The 22,335-nt window shown below is 40.7% G+C and overlaps 1 protein-coding gene across 1 annotated transcript in view; it reads right to left on the reverse strand.

Moving 5' to 3' along the window:
- The window catches only part of DPP6 (dipeptidyl peptidase like 6), a 1,044,825-nt gene that overhangs the window by 1,021,719 nt on the left and 771 nt on the right, over positions 1-22,335 (reverse strand). The window lies entirely within an intron of this gene.

Raw genomic sequence — 22,335 nt, forward strand, 5'->3', positions numbered from 1 at the left:
AAAATTATAAATTGCTGCACACTATTATAATCAGAAAAAAGGGGATACAACTACCGGTGCTCCTGGTTCAGGATTCTCTGTATCAATCCAGGGTTAACGAAGGGAAGAAAATCAGGGCTCCTCGGATTTGCTCAATAAACTAATTTATTGCCAATAGACTTAACGTTTCGGCTACACAGGCCTTTCTCAATGGCATTATGCCATTTCTGCTTTTGAGAAAGGCCTGTGTGGCCGAAACGTTAAGTCTATTGGCAATAAATTAGTTTATTGAGCAAATCCATGGAGCCCTGATTTTCTTCCCTTTTTTATATAGCGCCATTAGTGTACATAGCGCTTCACATTAGTCCCTAGATACAATTGTTGCACTGCTAGAGAGAGGGCAGGGCTCAAAAAGGGGTGTGCCAGAGCCTGTTTCAGAAGAGGAAGGGGATGTGACTTTGTAAATGGTTGCAATAGAAACAAAAATGCTTGATAGATTATAATACATAAAAAATGTCATTTAGAGTGTTTTTTTAAAAAATGCTATAAGTACAGTATTATCACATAGTACAAAACTGATTTATTACAAAAAAAAACACATGTACTGTATGATGTTGCTTGGTCTGCAGCTTTAAAGTCTATTGACAAGTACTTCCCCTGCTCTTCCTTCTCTCTTCTCTCCCCAAGAGAACCCCTGACCAAGCTAACTCTGTTTTCCTTTACTGATGCACGCAGATTTTAAATGTAAGTGTACTGTACTGAGTTTTATATTACAGTTCTGCTGTCAACAATTTGTTAAAATTGACTTCAAAGAAACAAACATTGGCCACTGGGTCATTCTCACTCAGGCAGCCAATCAAAAGCTATAATATCATTGTGAGATGGCATTGCAGCTTCTGGTTGGGTGACCCCACAGCTAGCTTTGTTTTTCCTTGCCAGCAATGAAATATCTAGACCAGTGGTTTCCAACCTTTTTTTTTTGGTTAATGAACCCTACGTGAAATTCTGAGGAACCCCAACCCTCCCTAATAGCAACTCTGTGATCAGATACATTGTAAGGAACCCCAACCCTCCCTAATAGCAACTCTGTGATCAGGTGCATTGTAAGGAACCCCAACCCTCCCTAATAGCAACTCTGTGATCAGATGCATTGTAAGGAACCCCAACCCTCCCTAATAGCAACTCTGTGATCAGGTGCATTGTAAGGAACCCCAACCCTCCCTAATAGCAACTCTGTGATCAGATGCATTGTAAGGAACCCCAACCCTCCCTAATAGCAACTCTGTGATCAGATGCATTGTAAGGAGCCCCAACCCTGCCTAATAGCAACTCTGTGATCAGATGCATTGTAAGGAACCCCAACCCTCCCTAATAGCAACTCTGTGATCAGATGCATTGTAAGGAACCCCAACCCTCCCTAATAGCAACTCTGTGATCAGATGCATTGTAAGGAACCCCAACCCTCCCTAATAGCAACTCTGTGATCAGATGCATTGTAAGGAACCCCAACCCTCCCTAATAGCAACTCTGTGATCAGATGCATTGTAAGGAACCCCAACCCTCCCTAATAGCAACTCTGTGATCAGATACATTGTAAGGAACCCCAACCCTCCCTAATAGCAACTCTGTGACCAGATGCATTGTAAGGAACCCCAACCCTCCCTAATAGCAACTCTGTGATCAGATGCATTGTAAGGAACCCCAACCCTCCCTAATAGCAACTCTGTGACCAGATGCATTGTAAGGAACCCCAACCCTCCCTAATAGCAACTCTGTGACCAGATACATTGTAAGGAACCCCAACCCTCCCTAATAGCAACTCTGTGATCAGATGCATTGTCAATTCTTCTCTATTTGATACAATTTTCTAATGACCAGAAAATTGCAGGGAACCCTTTAGGGACGCCCAGTGAACCCAAGAACCTAGGTTGAACTAGGAACCCGGGTTGAAAAACACTGATCTAGACAATTGGGAGTCTCGACGAGAGCTGTGGTTCAGCTCTGGAAGACCCTCCTGATTTATATAAGGTTATAAAAAAAAATGCTTGCTTTTGGGACAATTGCTGCTTTATATTGGAAATCACATAATTTAATGCTCAAAAACACTGACGTGCTCAAAATGACATAAAAAGTATTTTAATCTCTATCTACAAATCTACAGGTACAGTACTACAGCAATAACAACTTCATCAAAATGCAAAATACACATTTATTCCAAAGAAGAAAAAGTTAAAAAAAAAAAAATGAATGAATTGAAAGCAAACCTGAAGTGATAGAGATTTTATATCATGGAGATTAAGATGCCGTCAGGTTTATAGTATCAAGAATCCAAAAGGGAAAGAGTTTGATTTGGAGTAACTATTTCTACGTTTCACAATAATGCACAATCTGCGATTGTTTAACCTCTGGGTTTCCATGGGGTAAATCTTGATGTGCCCAATTCTGTGCATTGCACATACAGTATATAAGCACGTGACATGTGTTAGTTTTAATGAAAATACTGTCTGAAAAAAAATGCTGCATATAATATACTGTAACTTTGGTGCAATAAAAGTAAAAAACAGCTATGACCTTCAAACCAGAGTAATAACATATATCCTCTGTGTCCTCACATCAGCCTGGAAACACCATAACTATTTGCACATCAACAAAGGCAATGCACCTTCGTTAATTAAATTAGTGCTAGATAATAAATTGCCCTGTTGGCTATTTATTCGCACTGTCAATGTGCTAAGGCACTTTAGGTGACTGTAATAAATGATGCCCACTAAGTTTGAGTCTGTGCTGGCTGTCAGTGTGTTGATAGTGTTGTTTTTCTCAGTTTTTCTTTATTCTAGTACTCAACTTAATGAGGTTAGAGTTTTACCCAGTAACACACATTATCTTGGCAATTCATTAGAAACGTTTCTACCTGGTAATTAATATTGACTATTATCGTTATTTTATGTTAGCCCGGGCGCTCCACCATTTAACATATCTGGAACAGTACATGCGCGGAATTTTAATTGAATTATTGGCGTAGCACAATGTCATTTTAAAAGGTTTCATCGCCACGTTCGTGAATTCAAATTGTACCCACAGGCATGAGCTTCACCTACATTACACATCATTGTACAACATTACTTTCTACAACATAAAGTAATCACATAATAAAGAACACTTAGGGGGTTATTTACTAAACTGTGATAATGAATCGGGTAAAAATCTCCAATTTACTTTAATAGGTACTTTCCTGCATTGGTGGCACTATGGCAGTTTAAGGAATAACCCTGTAAATCTATAGGTGCATCTATCCCCAGTATCAATTACAAAGCCACAACTATCGTCTAATGTAGGACTTCTGGCGGGCGGGCGTTGGTAATGGCCGCATTCTAGATGAGCTCCCCATAATCTGCCCCAAGCAACCCAGCAAAAAGGGAGAAAAACCTCTCCAAATAAGTCCCAAAAGGCAAGAGGCATAAGGGACAAGAACTCTTAAAGCGAATCACCACGCAGCTCTCTGCTGCAACTAAAATACTGGAAGTCATATTGGGCATGCAACCGGGCAGGCAATCAAAATGGCGGCAGAGTGAACGATGAGTGGAGGTGGCGGGAAAATGAACAAGAACAAAAAAAGACACTAAGTCAACTAAAATGCATAAGTAGGCCCACACAAACCACGCACACTCCTGTACCGCTGGGCAAATAAAGTAAAAGAAACCTGAGCCGCAGCTCAGGAAACAAACAAGAAACAAAACTGACAATGATGGGTTGCCAGATGCCAGCAATGCTGTCCTTGATGGCAAGAAGCCACAGAATATGTGGCACAAAATGTACAGTTGCAGCTTGTTGCTGTTTGTTAAGTTGGAATTCACAAATTATTGTAATGGATAAAGTCAACCAAAACTGTGACTCCTGTCTTCGACTCCAGAACACTCAACATCCTGAGGTGGCCACTCACTGGAAAGGCTCACCTCTAATACCAAACAAACAAAACGATTAAAAGAAACTATGTCACAAAAGGAATTGGATACATGAAAAACACAAAAAAAAGATGAAATAGACAACAATAATTCACAGATCCAGATTGATAATCTTAAAATTGTCTCCTGGAATGTTGGAGGCCTAAACTCACCAGCGAAAAGGAGACAGATACTTTCCCACATTAAACGTTTCAAAGCACATGTAACACTCCCCCAGGAAACACATTTCCTGAAAGAAGACACAAAAGGGCTCAGAAAACCGTGGATCAAAGAAGTGATTGCGGCACCATACACAGGGAAGCAAAGAAGAACTGCAATACTGATAAATAAAAATGTGAAATATGTCATTCATAGACTCCTAAGGGATCCAGGGGGGACGATACCTCATGGTTCACATCAACATTGTAGGTTCAAGGATATTGTTGGTTAAGCAATTTTGGAGCATATATATTAACCATTTCTTTTTCATAGATTTATACCGAAGAATACTGAAACGGGACTCGGCGACCGTTATTATAGATGGTGACTTCAATGTGGTGGAGGACTGGAAGCTAGACAGAACAGGAGAAAGGGGTACCACATTACTCACACTCACAACTAGACAACTTAAAGTCCTTCAGAGAAAACCTAACGCTGGTGAACTCCAGGGGACTTTTAAACCCACTGGAGAAAGATTTCCCATTCTTTTCATGCGCACATGGCATGTTCTCTAGAATAGACTGTATCAGCCAAGTTAATGCAGAGAATAAGCACAGGTAAAATAGAAAACATTATCATCTCAGACCATGTACTGACATGGATTAACTTAAAACACAACAAACACAAAAAGCTCTCCGGATGCTGGCACATGCCTACACATCTATCTGAATCAAGAGAGTTCCAAGACTATTTACGAAGCCAGTGGTTCAACTATGAGACAGACAGCCAACAACATACTAAAGAATCAATACTGTACTGGGACACATCCAAAGCTGTACTCAGAGGCCATATAATTGCATACAGAATCAGGAAAAACTAAGCCGTAAATACGAAGCTAAATAATCTAAACACATACCTAATGCAGGCATTCCACACATACAAGACGAATAACACAACACAAAACAAAAAACCTTACCTTGAAATAAAAATTGATATATGATATGCTACTTACCGAGAGATCACAAACCCAACTCCTCTAACAAAAAACACATATTTCAGATGAGGTAACAAAACTGGCAAAATATTGGCTAATCTAACGAAAGACACCAAAACAGCTTACCAAATAGTATCCCTTTGCTTTGTACCAAAGAGGATAATTGAAAAGTAACAGCCAAATAATTATGTGCGACATTTCTAAATTACTATAAAGAACTGTACACAACAATCCCAGAGGAAAAAGATATACAGTAGGTGAAAAGTTCATTAAGGAAGATAACCGTCCCCAAATCTCCCCAGCAAATAGAGAGACGTTACAAACCCATAATGACATTGGAAGTACAGGAAACTAGCAAAACACTTAAAAATAATAAGTCACCAGGACCAAACGGTCTCAGTGCAGAATATTAGAAAATATTAAACCCAGAAATAGCAATACCATTAACAAATGTATACCATCATATAAGCACAATGCACAAAATGCAGCAAAACTTCAATCAAGCAAAGATAATTGTCCTCCCGAAACCAGCTAGAGACCCAGAACAACCTTTGTCCTATAGGCCCTTTACTAAACATTGACTTCAATATCCTAACAAAGATGTACACAAAATGACTCAAAAGCATACTTCCAAATCTAATATCACCAGAACAAACAAGCTTGGTCTCTGGGAGACAGTCAGCTTAAAGCATGTGACCTGTCGTGGCTGCGATACTGGACTTAAAACAGACCAAAGGGAATGATATAATCGTTAATACAGATGCCGAAAAGGCATTCGATAAAATTACATGGACACATATAACCAGGACACTTAGAGCACAAAACTTTGGAGAAAAGTTTATATTGCTAGTCGAAACCATGTACAGTACGACTCGCCCAAAGCCTATATCACAGCCAATGCACTGAACTTGGACCACTAAGTATTGTAATGGGGAACTAGGCAGGGATGCCCCCTCTCCCCAATGCTATTCGACCTAGCACTAGATCCTTTAATAAGGCATTTTAAAAAGATGGAGAATTGTAAATGCTTGCAAATAGGATATCAGGAACTAAAAATAGCAGCTTTCGCAGATGACATGTGAAAGCAAGCAAGCTTAATTTCAAAGCCCCCAAAAAGCAATACGAGCCATCATATAATAATCATATAAAATAATGACTTTCAGTAGAGTATCAAGCTTTACCATAAATAACGAGATATCAGAAGCACTAACTCTTACCAACAAAAAAGAGATAAAGTGGAGAGCCCTTTCCCTTCAAATGGGCAAAAAAAAAACATAAAATGTCTGGGCATACTCATTCCCAACGACATACAACAAATATATAGGAATAATATAAAACAACTGACAGACAATCTCACACGAACATTACAAAAATGGCAAAATCTTAACGTATTATTCCTGGGGAGATGCCATCTTGTGAAGATGACAATTGTCCTTAAGATCCTATATATTATACAAATGCTACCAATTATATTGAAAGATAAAGATGAAACATTTCTGAACAAATCATTCCAAGCCTTTATATGGAAGAACCAGAAACCTAGAATAAGCATGGAATAATTACAACCACGTAAAAGAAACGGAGATATAAACCTGCCCACAGCTAAACTATACAATACTGCGGCACTTCTGAGATATGCAGGAGACTGGATTAACCACACAAATCAATTTACAATCCAAGCAATAGACCAACAACTAAGTCCAGACATAAATCTAGCAGACTTATTACATATGTCATCCAAAGAGGACCCAGTAAACATAAAAGAGAACTCGCTATTGTTCAGCACATACAGTACTGAGCATGGTTAAGAGCTTGCAAAGCACTGCACCTATAAAGAGACAAATCCATGCACCTGACACTCTCAGCAGTTTCAAGAAGGGAGGGTGAAGTACCCATTCACAATCTGGGAGGAGAGGGGAATCCTTAGCATAGGACAGCTCTTACATAAGCTAGATCACACAATATAGTCATTTCAAGAACTAAAAGAAAAATATGGACTACCAAACTTGCATTTATTTGCTGCATACTTCCAGGCCAGACACTACACACTAGAAATAATCAATAACCTAATAGAAAAAGTGCCTGCAGCACTCATATGAACATCTGTCACACAGTTTGATGTCAAAAATGCTCTAATTTAATAAAGAGAAAGCATGCCAAAATATATGCAAAGTACAGGGTACTGCAAACAGACAAGCCCCCCAATAAATACTCCCGCATGGAAAAGTACTCAAGAAACTGGGAGAGAGAACATTGGGGAACAGGGAACACACATCCATACTGAGCAACACATATATATAACAAAAAAGGCAAAAACATGTTACACAACACTAAAGGTATACAGAACCAAAAGATAAAAATATGGGAAAACAATGTCCAGAGATTAGGGGGGCAATGCAGTGGGAGATGCAGAAAGGTCCAGCACCCGCACGCCTCCAGCTACACTGCGTTGCGTCACCCGTCTGCTTGATGTCTGGGGAATGTATGGAGACTGTGTAGATGGAAGCTGACGGCTGTTGGACCTTTCTGCATAACTCACTTGAAACTAAATATTTTCTCTTTGCAGTTGAGCTACAGGACATACTCCCCTTTGAAGGGAAGTACCTAGTTTGTGTGGGAACAGGCCTGAAGAAGGGCCAAATGCCCGACGTAGCCCACCTTATCCCTGGCTATTGTTTTCCCATATTTGTACCTTTGATTCTGTATACCTTTAGTGTTGTGTAGCATGTTTTTGCCTTTTTTGTTATATACAGCTGCAGCGGCATGTATTCAAACAAATCACGGCGATTTTGTGTGCTCTGCTGTACTCCAGGCACCCGCGCTTATCGTGAATGCTTTGTTGAATTTCATGAATTCTGTTTCTTTGTGTGCAATGAAATGAATGAATTGCAATGTATACAGTACTGTGCTACTGTTTCAATTTAAGGTGTTTAAAAAACAGAACTCTAAAATGCCATTTTCTGCACTCGCCGCACTCGCGTCTTAAGGCGGTAAGGTTGGAAGACATCCTGCGTCATGACATCGGTATTCCGATGTACACAACCCGTGATTTGTTTGAATAATGGCCGCTGCAGCTGTATGTGTTACTCATTATGGATGTGTGTTCCCTGTTACCCAATGTTCTCTCGCCCAGTTTCCTTGGGTACTTTTCCATGTGGGAGTATTTATTGGGGGATTGTCTGTTTGCAGTACCCTGTACTTTGCATATATTTTGGCATGCTTTCTCTTGATTAAATTAGAGCATTTTTTTAACATCATACTGTGTGATAGTTGTTGAGTGCTGCGGGTACTTTTTCTATTTTATACTTTGCGAGAATTCAGGCAGATCCTCATACTTGCGTTCACCATTAATACGTTCCTGTACATTGATACACTAGTGGTGCTGACTGACTCTTTATTCTGTATAATCAATAACCTACCAACAGAGGAAAAAGACAATCCGCTCGACGTTTTCCTCCGTATGGCAAGATATTGGAAATCTCAATCATATACCAGTGTTTGAGGAAAACACAGCAATTTGATAGCAACACACCGGGAATAAGAACTTGGCGAGCAGACTGCCCATACTTAAACATGGATATTATTATGGGACAATATGAAAAGTCGCTCAAACTTATCCCATCCACAATATATATATACAGTATACATAGAACATACACTACTCCAAAAATTTAGACTCAAAGCAAAACTTTCCCCCGACAGCAATTGTACAAATTGTGCGGCCCTAGGGGTGGATCTTTGACACTGCCTGTGGAACTGCCCTGCAATCACACAACTAGACATAGACATACCTAGAAGTCCAGAATATGCCATCTCTAACCACACAGACCAAGATATTGAAACGGAAGAGCAGGCAAAAGTGAAAATAAAAAACTTTAAAAAAAATCATTGCTGTGGCCGTGAGAAAAACGATCCTGCAGCAATGGATACATACTTTTACCCTCACTCCCCTCATTAAAATAATGGAAAGGAAAAATGTTAAGCCTATTTACACTGGACTGGGTGGAAGCAACAACAGATAAGAGCAGGGTCATTTTTCCACATTTGGGAGAGATTCATTGCCACACAGTCTTGGGAGACTAAATAAAGAATCCAAGAAAATTTCCAATACACAACATGGTTTGCCAACATGCGCGCTAGCTAGGAATCCCTCAATAAGTAGGGGGTGGGAGTGCGGGATTTCTGCGAGCCGGGCTGTTGCTAACGGGCTGGGCAGCTTCCTCTATCCTGATTGGCTTCTTTACCCAGCAGCAGCTAATCAGAAGTGGTGTCAGGAGCCTGGGGGTGAGGCCAAGGAGAGGAGGAAACAACGTGGAGTGGAGATAGGCGAGAATGGGTTGGCTTGTGGGTGTGTGTCTCGAGTGTGCTGCACCTTTCACCATTGTGTCCAGTATTTTTGCAGAATTCACCTAGCAACCCTAAGAGCAGATAATCAAGCGCTAACACAGACAAGGCAAAAGAAACACGAGTAGAGCACGTCACCTAACTCAGAACCTTCAATCAAAACCACAGATGGGTTCACCATACAAGCACGAAGAGGGACACAAGAACAGACAAACACTGGCACACGATAAAGCCTAAAATGAGAGTAGCTCTGAGACGGACGGTATTTAGGTAGAGAACAGAACACCACACAGCCTAAAAGACCAGTGACTTGTTTGGTGGGTGGGGAGGGGGCATGGACAGGGATATCAGCGGTTGTCAAAATGCAATGCAATGAGAATTTAATCAAGAAGTTATATTATGTGATGTTAAAAAGTTTAAAAATGCAGAACGTAAAAACATGTGAGCAATGTATGAGTGTCTCAGTGACCGCTAGTATAGACACACTGACAGTACTCAGGAATGGACGACATATCACGCAGCCTGTGTGATATCATTTATCTTGGTGTTGAGGACGAGACATAGTATTTCCTATTAGCGGTTGACAATAGACAATTAAAATGTTATGTTAATAAAGCTAAAAAAAAAAATGGAACTTGTAACAATGACCAGAAGAACACAAATAAACAGATTTAAATGTACAGACAAAGACGAATATAGCCTTATGTAATGATGTAAATGAATGTCATGTACAAGTTTGTAAGATTCCCAATAAAAAGATTATACACTACACTGTATAGCCTAATGTAAAAATAAGTGATAATGCCTTGATCTGTTGTATATATACGGTAATAATAATATAATATAGTCAGGTTAATTCAATTGTAAATTAGCGATATATTCATCTAAAAGGAAAAGGCTATTGTCCCTTGTTTACTGCTAGGGTGTTTTAATTATACTAGTGAAATCATGGAGGCCACCAAGAAAACAATAGGAAAATGAACCTGCAGAAGACAACTGAGTTTGTGGAAGAAGTGTATTCTGAGACAAAAACACTTACTGATAAAATGAATGTCAGATCAAAACAATTAGGCGCGCTGAGGAAAAGCAGCACGTTGTAACAAGTCGGCATTGGAAATTTCAACAATGTGATTATGTAGATTTTTACAAGCCCTAAGAGATTAAACAGGCCAAAAATGTATCAAAATTATGTTACAATGTGTCACCAATGAGCTACAAAACAATATGAACTGCCCATAAACTAAACTAGTTTAAGAAATACCTGATATTGCAATTGATATTGTAATTCGTGCTGAGCCATCACTGTATTTCATAACAACACAGAAAAACAAGTACTTCAAGAAGCAACGTGCAGTATATATTAAAGCAGCAATCCCGCATAGGCATTCCTTTTTTCAAATTGATTTTGGTTTGAGAATTGGAGCCACTGGTCCTCTGGAGCTGAAGCACATTTTTTTTTTTTTAGCTCTGGGAACTCACTGGTTTCCGAAATACTTATCGTTTTAAGTTGCCATTGTCTCATCTCCAATTTGAGAAATCAAAATGGCCACCAAATGATGCTGTGGCTTCCTATTGGATGGTTGCAGGCGTCATGAAGTAATCCGTCAACTAAAACCATAAGTAAGTATCTCGGGAACCAGGGATCCCGGAGTTAAAAAAATAGTATGGCTCAGCTCTGGAGGAAGCCCCGGGTTTGATCTCTATAAAAAAAAAATCAAAATGTAAAAATTGTTGCTTTCAAATAATGTGGACAAAACACAATTGACCCTTTGGTTTTCTCCCCAGGATGTAGCCACTACGGATAGGGGTCTGGCACTCCTGGTGCCCAATGAGGTAGTGGGTACGTCATGTCCTTTTTGTGCTCGTTTACCAGGAAAGACCGTGTTCTGTGCTCCGAAACTCAAGGAAATGGGGAAAAAAAGAGGACTCGTCATCTTCCGTTTTCCGGATTAAGTGATGCCGCGATTACGTGATCTCGATTTGCGGCGGGTTATTGTACAACATTACAAAACTGAAGAAAAACATGGCAATTTTTGCTGTAGGTCTTCATTGTAATTTTTCAACAGAGTTCCAACTAAATAAACGTTGGCAATCTTAAGTGATTTAATTCGTAAGGAAAATTGTATTGCAAGAATATTCTGATGGATTTGTTTTAGTTCTGGGAGAACATCAATAATTAAGGATGGACCTGGCACTTTAATTGAAAAAGTACTCGTTTTAATACACTGCTTGCTTAATTTGAAGGAAAATATTTACAAGAACATATACCTGCAATTATAACATTTTACGTTTTTAGTGTTTTATTTTTAAGCCTTGCCATATTTCTACATTACTTTTTAGATTCATAACTACATACATGCCAGTGTAAATATTTAATATTTATATATATATTTCTCAAACCGTTGTATGTGTGTCTGTCTGTCCTGTGTCTCCCTGTGTCACCTCAGGCCCGTCACTCTGCCTCAGGCCAATGAGAAGGCTCCCTTGGCCCGCCCGCCCCCGCACACCTCTCATTGGCCTGCGGCCAACACACCGACACCACTGCCTCAGGCCAATGAGATGGCTCCCTTGGCCCGCCCGCCACGCCTCTCATTGGCCTGCGGCCAACACACCGACACCACTGCCACACTCTCCCAGCCCTCACTGAGCTTTGGGAACGCTTCACAGCACCTAACCCTCACTGCTCACACTCCTCATCCCCCACTCCCACCCGCCGCTCCTCGGCGCAGGCCTCACCTCTCCCCCACCACCAACCCCCCACCCTCCGGTCACGCCACTACCCCGCAGGCCTCACCTCTACCCACCACCAACCCCCCACCCTCCGGTCACGCCACTACCGCGCAGGCCTCACCTCTCCCCCACCACCAACCCCCCACCCTCCGGTCACTTCACTCCCACCCGCCGCTCCTCGGCGCCGTCCTCACCTCTCCCCCACCAACCCCCCTCCCTCCGGTCACTTCACTCCCACCCGCCGAGTAGCGGCGCCGTCCTCACCTCTCCCCCACCAACACCCCCTCCCTCCGGTCACTTCACTCCCACCCGCCGAGGAGCGGCGCCGTCCTCACCTCTCCCCTACCAACCCCCCTCCCTCTGGTCACTTCACTCCAACCCGCCGAGGAGCGACGCCGTCCTCACCTCTCCCCCACAAACCCCCCTCCCTCCGGTCACTTCACTCCCACCCGCCGAGGAGCGGGGCCGTCCTCACCTCGCCCACACCAACCCCCCTCCCTCCGGTCACTTCACTCCCACCCGCCGCTCCTCGCGGAAGAATACAGGGGAGGGGGCTTTGTGTGTGTGTGGGAGGGGGGACACAGTGCGTGTGTGGGGGGATGGACAGTGTGTGTGTGGGGGGGACAGTGTGTGTGTGGGGGGGCAGTGTGTGTGTGGGGGGGCAGTGTGTGTGTGGGGGGGGCAGTGTGTGTGTGTGTGTGTGGGGACAGATAGTGTGTGGGGGGGGGCAGTGTGTGTGGGGGGACGACAGTGTGTGTGGGGGGACAGTGTGTGTGGGGGACCGTGTGTGTGTGTGTGTGTGTGTGTTTGTGTGTGTAGAACACTGTAGGGGGAGGGGGGGAACGGAGCTACGCAGGGGGGGGGACACAAACAGAGAGGGGGAGTGGAGAAACAGACAGGGGGAGTGGGAAATTGTACTCCCCGACAACGCCGGGTCTCTCAGCTAGTCATATCTAAAGTACTGTATGTAAAGTTATGTGTATTACTTTTCAGAGCGCATGTAAGAATACTGCGATGTTGGAAATGACAAGTTTGGACTAGTGTGCTCTGTTATTTATTCCCAAATCATATAACACATTGTTGTCAATGTCATAGGCCAATTTACACGCACTTGTCTTTAAATATACAAACATCTGTGAGAAGTATAAAGTCCCACAGTACAGAATGTAACTTGCGAACAAGAAGAATGGCTTTGCATCAGAGACACATACAGTAACTCTCACTTTATATGCCCAGAAATATCATTTCAATGCAATTCCCTTTATGTTTAGGAAATGTTACGTTCGCCCTCAAACACTGCAAGACTTTGGAAATGTAAAGTTAGTGCCTGTTTTTATCATTCAAAAAAAAATCATTTGAAAGTACCTTTCGAAGGAGAAAGGTGAGAGAGCTACAGTATGTAGCTCTGTGTATTAACCCTGGTTGCATACTGTATATAAGTCACGTGCTCACAAGTGTGCTGTTTGTGACAGATGGTGTATTGGGAAGGATTGAGGGCAGATATTGTTCATTTGAGGGTCCATGCGTGGAGAAAAGTGACTCAGCGAGATAGCTGTGTGTATTAACCCTTCCCCCATATACAGGTCACTTGCTCAAAGGGTGTGCTGTACGTGACAAATAAAAAATCATAAACACCTGTCGGGAAACTTTACAGGTGGACACCCCTAAATATTTTCCATTCATTTAAAAGCCTGTGACCGTCACTAAATATTATAATAGTCATTAGATAAAACAGCTATTTGATGGGGTTCTCCCACAAATGTAATGAATGCTTATTTAATAACATTCGACAGTGCGGAATCACACTTCTTTAAATAAGTCCCTTAGAGTTATAAGCCATATAGATGAAGCTCAAATAAAAAAAAATTTAATTTCCATTCATACTGTATGTTCCATTCAAGGGAAACCAATTATGTTTATTTTTCTTCATAAATCGCACAGGCTTAAATTGTCATGGAGCCAAAACAGATACACACATACACACACACACACATATACATACACACACACACACATACATACATACATACATACACATATGGAGCTGGATATCTTTGGATTCCGCACTATTCTAATAAAGTCTTACACAAGACATTTTAGCATAACAAACAGTTTATTATGCTAAAATGTCTTGTGTAAGGATGATTTAGATTAGTGCGGCAACCGAAGATATCCAGCTCCAATCCCAGGCACACGCTGTCTGCGCTGCACGCGCTCCTGCCAGGCCAAGTTCCCCGGTCTGCAGTGAGCTGCAGGGGGAAAGACGGGGGGGGAGGGGTGACGGGGGAGTGATGTGGGTGCGGCCATGACATCAACCGGCAGGTTCGCCCTCTTTGGCTGAACCGCTGGGGGGCGTGGCCTAGTCTTGCTCACAGTTTTCCTGTCTGCAGGAAAAACTGTCCGACCTTCTGAGGCGGGCACGACCCCATTGAGGGATGGCTCTTGTCCCCGCAGCGCCCCAGCCATCGGGGACATGGCTTTTGGAGGAAAAGTTACACCCATTATAACAGCCACAAAAATCTGACGTTTCGATCCCACAGAGGGATCGTTTTCCTGGGGTGTACAATTTTTGCATACTTACCTCTGAGTGCTGCCTCTCTTTGCTGTTCTGCTGGATAGTAACGTACTCTCTACGTTATTTATGGGATTAGCACCAGGCTTATTTGGATTTCAATGTTGTATGTTTGCTGTTTTCTATATATATATATATATATATATGCAAATACAACTGTATGCTCATCTGCATGTCTTAGGCAGCTCTGCAACCCCACCTTTCACCATTATCACCCAGCATACAGCACTTCCACTGCAGCAAGGGATTCTGGGAAATGACATGCAAATGAGCACTCAGTGCCATATATATTATATATATTTTGTATATTGTGTGTATATACATATATTATACTACATTACTATATTGTAATATATATTGTACACAAAAACTAATTTGACTGTGGCACTCAAAAAATACAAATGGAGAGAAATATGACTTAGCTCAGCTGGATGCACGATGAGGGACCAGGGTCATCAACTCATCCCAAGAATAATAAAAAGCGAAAAAATTCCACTGCACTCCTCAATAAAAAGTAGAAAACAGTTGGATCCATCAGAACAATCAGGATATCAAACATAATGAGCAACATTTTGAACCATACGGCCCTTTATCAAGCTCCTCGTCTGGTCCGAAACGTAGCGCATTTTGTTTGATATCCTGTTTGTTCTAATGGATAAAAGTGTTTTCCACATACATATATACATGTATATATATATATATATATATATATATATATATATATATATATATATATATATATATATATATATATACACACACACACACATATATATCCTTCAAACACAGATGTGCATTACAATTAACCTATGCTGCCTGTATTTTGTCTTTGACATGACCAGGTAGTTCCCCATTCAGCACAGGTTTTTTTGTCCTGGATCACACCATATTCAGGCTAAACATCTTGTGGTCTATTTTATTTGGAGAGCAGCAATCTCCCCTAATTATGATGCCTCAACCAGTGATGTTGCCGGTATAAGACATTTGGTCACGGCAGTTTCGCCGACACCAAATGGTGCCGATGCGCAGCCAGAAGCTGAAGTAGCAGGCCACTTTGCCACTAAGGCCTTGGGCATGGTCAGCGCTTATGCCCTGACCCGTGCCGCTGCTCGGTACTGAGCCCCTGCAGTCGCAATGAGAGCGGCTTTAGCAGGGGCTCGCGCACGCGTCAGCACGCTTGGGGAAGCGTGTGTCTGACGGAGGTTTAAGATTTTCCTGCTTGCCAGAGCGCAGGGCCGGTCACGTGAGCGGTTCGCCCAATGAGGGCGAACCAGCTCCGTGACATCACTGGGCCGCGCCCGCCCCCTGACGGCACGCTGTGTAAGGCGAGGGAAAGCACCGCTTTCCCTGAGCCTCAGCCCGGACAAACTCACTATGTCCTAGGCTTAAGGTGAGTGCTTTACCCTAAAACCTCATACCCTAAATTCCCCTACCCTAATCCCTTACCATAAAACCCCCTACCGTAAACACTTAATCTAAAACCCCATACCCTTAACCCGTACCCTAAAACCCCCTGTCCTAATCCCTTACCCTAAAACACCCTACCATAAACGCTTAATCTAAAACCCCGTACCGTAAATGCTTAATCTAAAACCCCATACCCTTAACCCATACCCTAAACGCCCCCCCCCCCATATCCCTTACCCTAAAACACCGTAACCTAATCCCTTACTCTAAAACTCCTACCCTAATCCCTTACCCTAATACCCCTGCCTTAAAATCTTACTCTAAAAACCCCTACCCAAATCCCCTACCATACAACCCTCTACCATAATCCCTTACCCTAAAACCCCTTAAAGTTGCAATTCAGGTTTTTAAAAAAAAAAAATTATAGGTTTTTTTTTTTACTTCAATAGTTTCATGTGGACAATCTCTACTTACCTAAAGAACTGCATAGCTGCTGGTCAATTCGTTCTCTGTCTATTGATCGGCAAAGTTTGGCGACATCTTTAAATATGGGGAATGTATTTCCTCTGTTTCTGTCACTCAGTGGAAGCTCAGGAATATTCATGAGCACTCCTGCACTGACATGTGCAAGAGGGAGGGCAGGGCTCACAAAGGTGTGTGCCAGGCCTTGTGACAGGACATGAACGGGCAGTGCCTTAGTAAATGGTTGTTAAAATAGAATACAAGAAAATTGGTCTTTCAAAGTTGTTTTTTTAAAAACAGAAAATGCTAAAAGTCTTTTTTCTTACTACAGAACTGATTTATGAAAAAAAAAACACACATGCAGGATATTGCCTGAACTGCAGCTTTAAATGGACCTCCTACCCTAACTTCTAAAACCCTTAACATTGAGATAGTGATATCTATTCTTACACGATAATACATTTGCATAGAATGTTACAATGAAATTAATTATATGTTTTGAGATATATGTACAATATCAAATATGTTTCAAATGTATGGAAAATGATATAACACCTATTCCAATGTACAGCAATTAAGATAACATGGAGTAAACAAAGCAACACATCCAATGACTTCAAAGGGTACCAGAGAAACCTTTATTATATATTATCTTTCACGCCATATTTTTTATCGACTTGAAAAGCTTGCAATCTTTAACATGCAGATATCATCTATCAGAGAAATGTAGAATCCTTCTTGTGTGATAATATGTGCATTCTACACCTGTATCACATTTGAATTTGACCCATGATCTCGCATTGACATAGATTATTTTCAATCAAAATAATGAAAGAAAATGCTCATGGTTGCATATTTAATCCCTCTGCTGGCACAGTGCCTTAAAGATTCAGTCCTATTGAGATTGCCATATGGCATCCATTGACAATTTTTTCAAATTGCTTTACAAGGATGGGAAAAAGCCCGGGTGCCTAAAATGTACCTCCTGGCGCCAGTGTTGTGGCACAGCGCTGACTGTCTGTCTGGTAACAGTGCGTCCGATCCTGCTTCACTAGTGCAACATCAATGCAGGATCGGGCGTGCTGTGTCCGGCTGCGGCGGTGACTGACAGGTCAAGTCACCACTGCGCCGTCAAGCGAGGCGTGCGAGAGGGTGGGTGGGGGAGCGAGGCAAAGGTGTACGAGGACTGAGGGAGGGAGGTGAAGAGTTCCAGGACTTTGTCTACCCCTGCTCCCAATGAGGTCAGTGTGCTGTGTGTGTAAGTATGCTGTGTGTCAGCCAGTGTGTGTCAGTGAGTCAACTTTGGAAATGCTGCATAATTCTTTCCTCACATAGATATGAACCAACACCAATTTTTAAAGCAGAGATCCCCCCAGGAACCATTCTTTAGTAACTTTGTTTGATCCTGGCGCCTCCCAGAACAGAACAAAGATGTCCCCAACACTGAGGACCTTCTGGTTAAAAAATTTTTTAACAAATCTCCTGGACAAGAATAGTTGTCTTGGAGGACGGGAGCAAGGGTTCTGCCTCCCTCTGCCAGCCAATGATATCACTAGTTTCTACTACATGACCCTATGGCCATGTTATATATTCTTTTACAAAAAAACAATGCACATGTCTCAGAAACTGGGCTGTCCACAGGGCTGGGAGTATCAGAAGACCATTGCTCTGCCTGGCACAATGGAGGAAGGGGTGGGGTGGAGGAATCTTTCATCTGATTCCACTGTGGATGGCCCAGTCCGACACTGGTCACAAGGTGTCTTAAGGCTTAGCTCCACTTAGTGAAATTGGCCTTTAATGAGTATAGGCTTTTGCCTTGGGGGGGGAAGGTGGTCAATCAAGTAAACATATATAGCTGTAGTAAGAAATCAGAACAAATTGGGCACTGGTATAAAAACTGTTTTATTGGTGGCCTCTCCTCATGCTCGGCGGCATTTCACACAAATAAAATAATAAATAATGCTGAGACACGAAATAGGTCATTTTTACAGGTTTACAGTCAATTTAAAAGAACAGCTTGTATAAGAGAAAGACATACAAGTTTATCAAGCAATATAAATTGATGTTGCTATTATTTTTGTTTCATCTCGATAACCAAAAACAGCACACAGAGCATTCAAATGTATACTACCGTATATTAACAAAGGGATTTTTCATAATTAACCTGAGGTAGATTTCGCTATATCATTGCAATACAATTGGCCAATAAGTTACACAGAACTAATGAAACAGCAGTATATTTTAGTAATTAAAAAACAGATTATTTGTCTTTGTGGGTTCTTTTTTTTTTTTTTTTTTTTAAGACTTTTAATTAGTATTTGCCATTACTTTTAAAATGAGATCAGGTGAAATCATTTTGCACGGTTTGTGATTGCAGTGGCGCACTTGACGCCTTTTCGAGGACCAAGCGCAGCAATAGGTTTAATTCATACTGCTCTAAGAAGTTTCGATTACTATACAAAAGAACTCAGCTAAAATCTATACCAGACCAGAAACGTCCTCATTAATGCAGGAGAGTGCATTGTGGAATATTTTCTCTACAATGTATCACTCGCGTGTTCTTTTAATCATTTGAATTAAATGTGTGCATTTTCATAATGTAATCACTCCTATGAGGCACCTCAGGAATGGAGAGAACCATAATGAATTAAAATGATGGCAACATTACGGTGAATTCTATTGATTTATTACATACCGTGGGTATAAAAGTCCTTCAGAAAGACCTAAAAGACTTAAATACTGCTGATGGATTTAATGAAACTAATATAACTAATTTATGTTTACTATTAAAGGGAATTTTGTAGGCCATTTATGAAAACCCTATTACTTTCAATGTGCATTATTTTGTTCTTTTGCACCAGTTTGTTAACGTGAGAGTTTGAAACATTTATATAAAATATCAATAGCTAGTTTGCAACATTTGTTTAGCCATTGTCGAATAAAATCCATCTACATTGAAGACATAAATGTTCAGTCAACTGGAGGTAAAACCTTCCCAAGCAAAGTGAAGGCAATTTCACTGCACATTGACAAGGGTCCATTATAGTTAGGATCAAAATAAAAAATGGTACAAGTTTGGTGAACACTTAAATATGTTTACATTGGTCTAACATAAGACCTCGGTTTTAGCCTGAATATTGCAATAGTTGGCAATGAAAAGGCTATCATCAAAAGTTTTACAGGTTATGAAACTGGAACATATTCATGTAAACTGTTAACAGAAATTGCTGGTACACTTTATAAACCTGAAGGTGTTTTGATGGGCTTTGGGTTATATGAGGCTTTATTTTATGAAATGGTATCAATCGTTAAATATACCACTGTCAACGCAGAACAGACGCGTTTACATGCCAAAGCATTGAAGTACCACACACGAGCAATGACAAATGGCAAGTTAAATAACATTAAACTCCTATAAAGTTGGGTATGTTGTAATAGGCACAATTCTAAACCATGTGTTCCAGATAGGCATGTGCAATAGGCTCCTTAAACACTTAATGAACAGCAGTTGAGGGAGAAATCATTCTAATTCTACAAAAGTAGCAGAGATAATCTACTGAGTGCCTCAGTTTTGTGTGTTCAAATCACCTGGTACTGAATATACTGGAAATGAGCCTCAACCCCAAAATTGCGTTTATACATAGAAAAATAAAATACAAGATTGAAGCCATGAGGTAATACGCCCGCAATGAGGATACACCACTGAAATTCCAACGGGAAATCAGCTCTCTTAAGTGTGTTGGCAGCTGCTAAAAAATATTGTTTAAAGATACAGCAGTAAATGTGTGTGTCAATACAAATTGCATTTTATTCTGTATATAAGTCCCAGTAGACTTTTTCAATCAGTGACACAGAAGTTGCAGTAGATTGGAAATTGCTGAAAACAGGATAACTGATTCTAATTTGATCCTCAAATCAAAAAAAGATACTGAATTTTACATATACAATATGTTCTCTCTCATAAGAACTAGACGAGATAACAAAAGACAAATGAAACCAGCGAAAAAATGTTACTGACATCAAATACTGTTATTTTGACCCAATACAAATAACTTGTCAGGGTCACATTTCTAACGGATTACATCAAAAGAGGAGAAACAAAATGTGATTCTTGGTTTCATTCTTTTTAACCACTGTACTGCCAGAAGATCATGACATATTTTGCTAGTCACTCAAGCTAGAAAGGACTTATCATCATCCAATATGATTTCACTGTGTCAATGTATTTTCCATTCAGTGATTAGCACAGAAAATAAGGGATTGCAGTTAAAGCAATGCAATGTTTCTGAGTATCCAGTCTAAATAAGCACCAAATATATTAACAACGAATAACACAAAAGAAATGAGATACAACTGTTGTCCAGAGTCAAGTTCTTTATCCATCTGTTTCAAATTTGTACCTTTACAAAGTAATGATGACAATATAATTAGGTTGCCTAAAATATACAATAGCATATTCCTATTTTGCATTTTTAGCAGGCATTGTTTTTTTTTTTTTTTTTTTTTACAATAACACCAGTTTGCTCACACAATGGGATAAATAGGTGACATGCCACTGAATAAATGCAATAGTAGTTTTATGTCATTTTTTACTTTCAATAAACACTTTTTCTTTGACATTGCATGCTGTATTTGTGGCGTGGGAGAGGTACAGATTTTATTTTACAACTATCAGTGATCACTAAAAGTCAGGCCAATGTACAGTATAAGTTACTGCTAGAAAATTCAACCAGGTCAAGAAAAAGATGCCATGTCTCCAGGCTGAGACTCCAGAAGTTAACATTACAAAGGAACATAAAATGCCTCCTTGTAGAAAAGGGCAACCAGCATTTCTAAGGCCTAATACAAACATTTTAAGGATGGTCATTAAATGACAACCTGATTGTACAAGTAGAAAGCAAGCAGAGCACTATAGTTTCGAACTTGGGCAGTTTATCGCATAGAATCAGTGGGATTCACCAACCAGAATAAATCTGCAATTAAAATGACAAATAATATGCAAATAGCACATATATATATATATATATATATATATATATATATATATATATATATATATATATATTCAAAAAATAAATAGATGATACCGTTCTGTGGCTAACGAAATGCTTTTATTTGTGCGAGCTTTCGAGATACACTGATCTCTTCTTCCGCGATGTTACATATATATATATATTTGACATTTTGCATAATTTATGACAGCAGACAGATTAGTTTGATGGCAGCTTTGAAGTGAAGTACAAATCACAGGCATTTTCCAACAGTTCTAACCAGAGGTGGTGCTAACCCTTCCAGGGCCGTATACAGGAATGCTCCAGCCAGCCCAATACAATCACAAGAAGGGGCTATTCTATTTTAGGTGAGGAAGCAAAATAAGTAAATCGTTCAAAAAGTTTTGACCAACACTGTACAATGCACGCAATCATAAGTCTTCATGTGTCTAACATCACCCCCCTTTAACATTATCAATGCTGGAGCTGATGTGGGGGGGGGGGGGGTCCATACAACTTCACTAAATATAACAACAACTATAATGAGCCCTTCAGGTGGGCATTCGTGTTACGCTGTGCTTTAACCCAATCACTGCTAGAAGAGTATTTTTAAAAAATGCTGCACGAAATCAAAACCATCCATGCTAAAGCAATCTCTTTTGTGTCACTAATAACAATTCCACCTAACACTAACATTGCTTCCAGCCCTTTGCGCACTGGAGGTGCCTGCAACGCACTGCAGTACCTGTCACACAC

Source organism: Ascaphus truei, chromosome 2, assembly GCF_040206685.1.
Source record: "Ascaphus truei isolate aAscTru1 chromosome 2, aAscTru1.hap1, whole genome shotgun sequence".
NCBI classification, from domain to species: Eukaryota; Metazoa; Chordata; class Amphibia; order Anura; family Ascaphidae; genus Ascaphus; species Ascaphus truei.